The sequence below is a fragment of the Sceloporus undulatus genome, chromosome 1 (genome assembly GCF_019175285.1).
Source record: "Sceloporus undulatus isolate JIND9_A2432 ecotype Alabama chromosome 1, SceUnd_v1.1, whole genome shotgun sequence".
Taxonomy (NCBI): Eukaryota; Metazoa; Chordata; class Lepidosauria; order Squamata; family Phrynosomatidae; genus Sceloporus; species Sceloporus undulatus.
The window spans coordinates 370,020,277-370,029,993 of NC_056522.1; positions in this window are offsets into that span (position 1 = coordinate 370,020,277).

Sequence of the window (9,717 nt, forward strand, 5' to 3'; positions counted from 1 at the left end):
GCTTATCCCATAAAGCATTTGTTGAAGCCACTGATCCCCAATTCATTTGGAAGCCATTGGAAAGGGCATTTGGTATGCCCCTGCTCCCTATAGATGCTCCTGCCCTGAATTAGGGCCTGGCCAAAACTGTGCTTTGTAGTCTCTTCACCCAAGGATCCCCAGATTGATTTCTGTAGATTGATATGTTACGCTGCTCTCTTTTGATATCTACAGGTTGAATCTCTCTTATTGAAAATACTTAGATCAGAAATGATTTGGATTTTATATTTATTTATTTATTTATTTTTGGATCTCTGGACATGGGATCCAAGTCTAAACCCAAAATTCTTTTATGTTTCATATACACTTATAAAACATGGCATGAAAGTAATTTTATACAATTTTTAAAATAATTTTGTGCATGCAGCAAAGTTGATATGCCACCGAACCATCAGAAGGCAAAGGTTTCCTATCTCAGCCACCCATGAAGAAAGCTTTCGGTTTGGGAAGTTTTGGGTTTTGAGATTCCAGATAACTATGAAACCCATTGGGTGACCCTGGGCAAGTCACCACTCTCTCAGCCTCCGGGAAGGCAATGGCAAACCTCTCTGAGCAAATCTTGCCAAGAAGACTCCATGATTCAACCTTGTTTGTTAACCTGGTATCCAGCAATTAAATTTGTGTTGTGTGATGATATGAAGGTATGTTACAAACTTGATCATTTCATTTTAAATTAGCGCACACATTTTTAGATAATCTAGAGAAGGGGGCCGTTTTGCTGGAGTTTGGGCTGTGTCCTTTGTTATGTTTAGTGGTGCCTGGAGTAGGAGCTGTCAGTCTGATATTTTCATGTTCATGTCAGGTTAGAGAAGTCAATTGGCCTGTGATGATAATAACTGCGACTGGACCTTCAAATAGAGGGAATTTCACCGAGTTTTCACCGCAGGTAGATGGTGAATTGCCTTCTGCACCAAGGATGTTCTGTTACTGATTAAGCATCTTGAAATCTCTCTATCCACGGCCCCTGTTTTTCAACCAGATCTGTTGCTTCCTCATTGTTTCAACTCTGCTCTTATTGTCAGTATCAAACCAAGATTTTGTTTTAGGTGTTGGCATTTATGAATGCCCATGGTGATGCCTCTTGTCGTGATGAAGCCTGTAATTAAATGGCATTTACAAGCACAGGAATCAATCTTGGGATCAGCAAATTGCTTTGATATGATAGAATCATAGAATCATAGAGTTGGAAGAGACCACTAGGGCCTCCAGTCCAACCCCCTGCCATGCAGGAAATCCAAATCAAACCATCCTGACAGATGCCATCCAGCCTCTGTTTAAAGACCTCCAAGGAAGGAGACTCTATCACCTTCCGAGGGAAGTGCATTCTACTGTCGAAAGCCCTTACTGTCAGGAAGTTCCTCCTATGTTCAGGTGGAATCTCTTTCCTGTAGCTTGCATCCATTGTTCCGGGTCCTGTTCTCTGGCGCAGCGAGAAAACAAGCTTGCTCCCTCCTCAATATGACATCCTTTCAAATATTTAACAGGCTATCTATCACTCTTAACCTTCTTTTCTCCAGCTAACATCCCCAAGCTCCTACTCATTCCTCATAGGGCATGGTTCCAGACCCTTCACCATTTTTGTCGCCCTCCTTTGGCACGCTCCAGTTTCTCAATGTCCTTTCTGAATTGTGGTGCCCAGAACTGGACACAATATTCTAGGTGGGGCCTGACGCAAGCAGAATACAGTGGCACTATTACTTCTCTTGATCTAGACCCTACTACTTCTATTGATGCAGCCTAAATAGCCTTGGGCCTTTTTAGCTGCCCGCATCACACTGTTCACTCATGTTCAACTTGTGGTCTACTTGGACTCCTAGATCCCTTTCACACGTAGTTTCATTCAGCCAGGTGTCACCCATCCTATATCTGTGCATTTTATTTTTCCGCCCTAAGTGCATATCTTACCTTTCTCCGTGTTGATTTCATTTTGTTAGCTTTGGCCCAGCGTTTCTAGTCTTTCAGGTCATTTTGACTTGATCCTGTCCTCTCGGGTATTAGCTACTCCTCCTAATTTTGTGTCATCTGCAAATTTGATAAGTATGCTCCCAATTCTGTCATCCAGGTCATTGATAAAGATGTTGAATAGCACTGGGCCCAGGACAGCGCCTGTGGGACCCCACTGGTCACTTCTCTCCAGGATGAAAGGAGCCATTGTTGAGCACCCTTTGGCTTCGGCCGGTCAACCAATTACAGATCCACTTTAACAGTTCCTTTGTCTAGCCCACCGTTTTACAAGCTTGTTTGCAAGTATTGTTGGGGAACCTGTTCAAAGGCCTTACTGAAATCAGATATATACTATATCCACAGCATTCCCTTCATCTACCAAGGTGGTAATTTTATCAAAGAAAGAGTTAGGTTTGTCTGGCATGACTTGTTTCTCGAAACCCTGTTGACTTTTTGTGATTATGGCATTGCCTTCTAGATGTTCACAGACTCTCTGTTTAATTGATCTGCTCCAGAATCTTTCCTGGATGATGTCAGACTAACTGGACGATAATTGTTGGGATCCTCTTTTTTCCCCTTTTTGAAGATGGGGACAACGTTTTCCCTCGCCCGTCGGCTGGGATCTCTCCTGTTTTCCAGAGTTTTCAAGATTTCAAAGATTATTGCCAATGGCTCCGATATTACATTTTCGCAGTTCTTTTAATACCCTTGGATGGAGTTCATCTGGTCCTGGAGACTTAAATTCCTTTAGATTAATAAGGTGTTCCTCTACTATCTCTTTACTTATTCTGACTGAAATTCCCTATTTCGTCCTCTGCTCCATTATCCTCAGGTTGAGCACCCTTTGCCTTTTCTGAGAGACTGTGGCAAAGAGGTGTTGAGTAATTCTGCCTTTTCTCTGTCTTTCTGTTAGTGTCTTGCCATCTTCTCCACGACGTGGCCCTCTCGTTTCCTTCTTCTTCCTTTTGCTGCGGACATATCCAAAAAAGCCCTTTTTATTGTTCTTAACCTCTCTAGCAAGGCCTGATTCATTCTCTGCGCTTTAGCTTTTCTGACTTTACCCCTACACATGGCTGCTATTTCTTTGAATTCCTTTTTTGTGATTTCCCCCTTTTTCCATTTCTTATACATGTTCCGTTTCAAACTTGCTCGGTTGAAATTTCCTTAGTCATCCATCCTGGTTTCTTGAGACACTTCCATTTTTTTTCTCACTGGAACTGTTTGAATTGTGCCTTCAGTATCTCCCTTTTGAGAAAGTCCCATCCGTCCTGAACTCCTTTATCTTTAGTATTTCTGACCATGGATTGCCCTCAATACTTCTCTAAGTTTACTGAATTCGCTCTCCTAAAGTCTAGAATGCGGTTTGACTGCCTGGCTTCTCCTTTCCCCCGTTGGCGTCACTTCGTCGCTTTATACCTATACACGACTCTCCACTCCCCCTGGGTCTACCGCAATCACTTTCCCCTTCGGTCGCCCGAATGGCTAAATGCGCTCCCGCTGGTGCCCTATCGATACTGTCTCCGACACCACTCTCCCAACGCGCGATCCACCTCACTCAATCTGCACGTACCTCCAAGCAAGGCGCGCTCGCATCCTTCTACATAAACACGAAAGTGTTGCATCGACGCTTCGCTCTTGGTCCTATTAGCCGGCTCATTATCTCGCTAATCAATACATAGGTGAACGCGGACGTACTATAAGCCGTTCTCATAGGCCGTTTACACGTTCTTTCTTCTTTTACACCCTACATCACTCATTTTGGCCTGCGCAGGATACGAGATACCCCTAGTCGTCCTGCCTATTAACCGCCCTCTGCTAGTGTCGTAAGATCATACTGCCGTTGGGCCCGATGAGCAGTTGATCCTACGTCGGACAATGTTTCTATATAAGACCCCAAACGGGAGATAGATGATCTTCTTCTGATTGTCGATGGGGTGTTAGCAGAGCTAGAGACGATCTTTCTCCCGGGAAGCTAGATCTTTCAAACGGACCCTCCCCTGGGCACTGGTACAGGCGAACTCGAGCCAATGCTAGTGGCGTTACGCAATAAACGTACGTGCAATCACTTATGGAAGTAGTTACCCCCACTCCTCTGTCACCTCAGGTTGCCAAACTCCCCTGCACAATTGTTATCGGACCGCTGAACGAACCATTTACGATTAGCATTCTGCGGATCCGACCTTACTCCCCCAACGCACCACGTGATCACGCATCTCGCGCTCGGACAAGATGCTAACACATACATTTTTTCATAATTGACTGTGTGCGTCATTGTTCTAGAAAGACTCACTCCCACAAACATTCCTCAGTCCTGACTTGGGGGTCGTAGTAGACTCACACCCGTAAAATCTTTGTTGTTTCCCTCCCTTTGATTCTTATCCACAGATGTTCTCCACCGGCTTCCATGATTGATGTCCAGGATTCTCTTCACTAGATAAGAGAGCGATTTGCCTTTCATACTGCATAACCGGGCAAAAGCTTAATGACTTACTGCAAGATGATTGATTGTTTTACTACCAATAACTGTGTTCTGCAAAAATGCGTCTTATTATATATTCCGTTTTCTGTATAGGATAAGAAGCGAAACAAGGCGGGACGAATCTGAAGAATCGTATTTTGCGCCTCATTTTCATATCCAATTGCTTGCCAAAACCAAAAACGAGGGTAAGTCTTTCATTCCCGTTGGTTAATTAATCGCATGTCGGAAGAAAAGTTCCTAAGTTCTCATGCTGTCATTTTAAAACTTGAAGCTAGTAGTGGCTGGCCAGGGAAGGGATTTTGGAGTGTCATTCAAGGAAAGCATTGCCCCAAGTCAAAATGGCAAATCCAAGAAAAGAACTGAAAATCAAACTGTTAGTCTCTTAGTGTTGTTGTTTTTGTGGGCCTTCAAGACATTTCCAACTTATGGCAACCCTAAGTCATATCATGAGGTTTGCCTGGCAAGGTTTGTTCAGGGGAGGTTTGCATTTGCTTTCCTCTGAGGCTGAGAGAGTGCAACTTTCTCAAGGTAACTCAGATTTCTGTAGTTAAGTGGAGATTTGGGTCCTAGTCCAACATTCAGACTGCTGCAGCTGAATGCCTACCTATTGGGGATGCTTTAGCTGAAGATCCTGCACTGAGCAGGGAATTGGATGCAGTGGCCTATGAGCCCCCTTTCAGCTCTTTGTAAGGTGGTCTTCCTCTTTTCCCACTGCCTTCTACCTTACCAAACATTATTGCCTTTTCTTGTAAGTCATGCCTTATCATAATATATCCAGAGTATGGCGGTCTCAGTTTAGTCATCTTGGCTTCTAGAGGGACAATTCAGGCTTGATTTGCTCTAGGACCCATTTATTTGTAATTTGGTTAAAGTTTCACTTTGATTTCTCAGCTCTTTGGGAAGAGGTCCCACAAGACTTCTTCCCCCTCCCCTTTTTTCTTCATCTTCTCTTTCTTTGCATTGATTATTATAGTAGTTCTCCTTGTATCTGTGCACTCAGAAGCAATGCTTTGGCATAGCATTATCTCTTTGTACCCTGACACACTACTTTTGTGGATGTTTACAACTGGTGGAGATATCAAAGGATGGCTGTTCAATTACTGCCACCCCGTGGACTTGTTCAAGAATGACACAGGCTTCCCCCTCCCTTCATGAGACTGATTAAAATAGATCAGCATTTATTTGTTTTGCTTAGTGGCTTTGTATCCAGCTGAAGTTCTTTGAGTGGCTCATGCTATTAATAAAATGCAATGTATTGTGTTAAACATTGACATTGGAGCAGGAAGAGGCAGTGTCTGGGGTGTCCATCTGCTTGCTTCCTCTTCTTTCTCTTCCTCCTTGATTTCTTTCCTGGGGCATTTGTGGAACTCTTGTGGAATCTCCAGTATTCCTGTATTTTCATCCTTGTTTTATCTAAGGGTTCAGGACAAGTAAATGTAGAGACTACTGAGAGCCAGGGTGGTGCAGTGGTTTCAGCTTTGGACCAAGACTCTGGAGACCAGGGTTTGATTCTCTGCTTGGCCCCGCTTGAGCATGGAAACTCATTGGATGACTTGGGCATGTCACACTCTCAGTCTCAGAGGTAGGCAAGAGCAAACCCCTTCTAAACAAATCTTGTGACAAAAACCCCGTGATAGGATAGGTGTAAAGTCAGAAACAACTTGAAAGGTACACAACAACAACAGATACTGTGCATAGTTTTTTGTGGGTTTTTCAGGCTAAGTGGCCATGTTCTAGAAGAGTTTCTTCCTGACGTTTCGCCAGCATCTGTGGCTGGCATCTTCAGAGAAACTGGGCAGCCTCACAGCAGGGGTGCAATTTGTGTAATCCTTCAGATGGTGCTGGATTTCAACTTCCAGCTTTCTCTAGCATTATTTATGTATAGTAGCGCTGTTGGGAGTCGCAGTCCAGCATCCACACAATACCTAGCCCAGCTCTAGAGGCTGCATTGAGACAGCTTCCTCGAAATCATATTGAAAAGAGAAGTAGAGTTAGGTGGTCCTGAGCATATTGGTGACTCCTTTTCATGCTTTACGTTCCAGAGACTCAGGGCTGTTGACTCAACCAATCCGCTCGGATTTGCCCCTTCTACCGTGCTGCTCCCTACTCTTGGAATCTCCTTCCCATACACATACGGACTACCACATCTTTAGCCAATTTTAAGTCTGAATTAAACACAATATTGTTTAGAGAAGCTTTCCAGCCTATAACCTGATTTTGGCAGTAGATAATGTGTATAAATCTGTATTGTTTTATAAACTGATAGTTTTAGATTTATTTTAATTATACAGTTGTTCCTCCTTATCTGCAGATTTTTTTATCCATGGATTCAAATATCCATGGCTTGAAAACATTCAAAATAAGTATAAATTCCAAATAGCAAACTTTGATTTTCCATTGTATATAAGGGACATAATTTTTCTACCCCATTGTATTTAGTGGGACTTGAGCATCCACGGATTTTGTTATCCACTGGGAATCCTGGACCCAAACCCCAATGGAGAACAAGGGCCCACTTGTTAATTTTATAATTTCCTGCTTTTTCTTTTTAAACTGTATGCCATAGACAGGTTTTTGTCTATATTTCGGTTGTTTCACTATGTAAAGTGCCATGTAAACTTATGGCGCTATATAACTAAACTTTAATAATAGTAGTAGTAGTAGTAATAACTCCGCGTCCCAAAATGACCTTTCCTAGTGGTTTCAAGTAGATGTTAAACAGCATGGGGAACAAAACAGAACCATGAGGGACTTCACAGGCCAATGGCCAGAGCATCGAATGGTAGTCCCCCAGCACCATCTTCTGAGTTCACCCCTTCTGGAAAGACTGGAACCACTGCATAAGAGTCCCCCATGTTCTATCACAGAGAGGTGGCCCAGAAGGATACCAGGGTGGATGGTACTGAGAGGCCCAGCAGAACCAACAGGGATGTGCTCTCCCTGTACAGTTCCCTGCGTAGCTTATCCACCAAAGCTGTCTCCATTCCATAACCAGACCTGAAGCCTGATTGGAATGGATCTTGATAATCTGTCTCATCCAGAAGCCCCCTAGAGCTGGGAGGCCAGCACACACTCCAGAACTTTGCTCCAAAAATGGAACACTAGAGATTGGCCGATAATTATTCAGAACAGTGGGATCCAGGGAGGCCTTTTTTTAGTAATGGTCTCACCACAGCCTCTTTTAGATAGGATGGAAACCTCCCTTGCTGCAGTGAGATATTCTCCACTCCCCTTAGCCGCTTGGCCAATCCTAGCCACTTGTCCACTCTTTCTGCTTTCAGGAGTCACGAAGGGCAAGGATCCAGTATACATTTGATGGCTTTCACCTCTCCAAAGATCCTGTCCACATCCTCAGGCTGCACAAACTAAAACATACCTAATACAGGGCAAGCAGGTGCCAAAACTACATCCACTGGACCTGTCTCAGCTGCAGTGTCCAAGTCAGCGTGAATCCAAGTGATTTTGTCTGCAAAGTGTCTTGCAGATTTGTCACAGTGAAATCATTCTTCTCTCTCTCCCTGCATGTTTTTTCCTCTGTTCATTTCCAGCTGACATTTAATATTTTGAGACTACTGGGCATGCTCAGTTCTTTTTGGGCTGCATTTTGGGGAAGGAGGCCAATCTTTTATATTTCTTTTTTTAAAAAAATTAAGTGAAGATGTGCAATGCTAATGCTCACCTCTTGTTTCTCAGTAGCTCTGTTTTGATTGCAGGCCTGTTGTCACATGCCCTCTAAATTCAGTATTAGAAGGAGGAATGCAAAGGAATTTTGCAGCACTTTTGAGACTAACTGAAAGATAGGTAGCATGAGCTTTTGTAGACGTGAGCCTACTTCCTCAGTTGCATTTGGGATGGTTTATATTTTTATTTGTAAGCTACTGTGATTTTAATGTTTACCATAGAAAAAACAGTATCCATGTTTGAAACAAATGTGAAATCTGGCATCTCCCCTCCCCCCCCAGCACACTGGAAGTGAGCAGGTAACTGGTAAACTCTTCTTCAAAGGCAAGAAGAAAACAGCTGTCTCCATGACCAATTCCAGCGGTGCTGAGCAAATTGGTTGCCGGTTGCGTAGCTTCTTCAGGTCCCATTGCCTTGGAAACCTGACTTATATAATAAATGTGCATTAGTGTGGGAATTGCAAGATAGCTGGAAGGCCCAGCTGGGGAAACAATTAAATGCAGTATATGAGTCATGCTCAGACTTTTTCAGGACTGGGTTTTTATCAGAAGGATGGAGATGTCACTTCCAACCTTAGGGACCATTTTTACCTGTTGTTGGAGTAGCTCTTTCTTGGAAATAGTTCAGCAGAGCTTGAAATCTTCTGTGTTGGCTTTTCCAAAAAATGGCAACTGTTAGTTCTGTAAGGCCAAACCTGCTTAATGCATGGAATTCAGACCACACTTTTATGACATGTCTGTGAGCTCCAGCAAGACAGAGCAAACCATGCAGCATTTTGGAGAACTCTTCAGTGAGCACTTTGCTCCAACAAGTTCTGAAGCTCAGCTGCAGCTTTCTTTAGATCTGAGCCAAATCTCTTCCACCCACCTCTAGACCTTTAAGTGGGAGGTATTAAAGGTACAGGGCATCAGCTTGGAGGGCCCTTTTACACTATACAGTTATAGTACTATGATTCCACTTGAACTGACATGGAAACGTTCTTTGGAATCCTGGGATTTGTAGTTTGGGGGCAGAGGTGTTTAGAATTCTTAAACACCTCACCAACATAGAAACCCCAGGGCTTCATAGGATGCTGCTACAGGCAGTTAAAGTGAAATCATAGTGCTAGAATTGTGAATTATGAATGGGCTCCTTGATTTCAGAGTGGCTTCAGGATCTGTAGAACGTTTGGAGGAAGGCATGCTGAACACTGAAGTTAGAACCGTTCAAGCCACTGTATTCCCCATCACCATGTATGAATGTGAGAGGTGGACAATAAAGATAGCAGAGAGGAAAAAAAATCAACTCATTTGAGATGTGGTGTTGAGGATATTGTGGACAGCTAAAAAGACAAACAAATGGATCCTAGAACAGATTGAGCCTGAACTCTCTTTGGAAGCCAAGGGGCTTGGCAGACTGGCCCAAAAGGCCTGTTACTATTGCTATCTATTGTATATACTCATGTAGAAATTGAGGGCAGGTTTTGGCACCAAAATTATGGATTTTAATCTGACCAGTGGATAAGTCAAAGGTAAAACCTAGAGGCACATAATAATAATAATAATAATAATAATAATAATAATAATAATAATAAT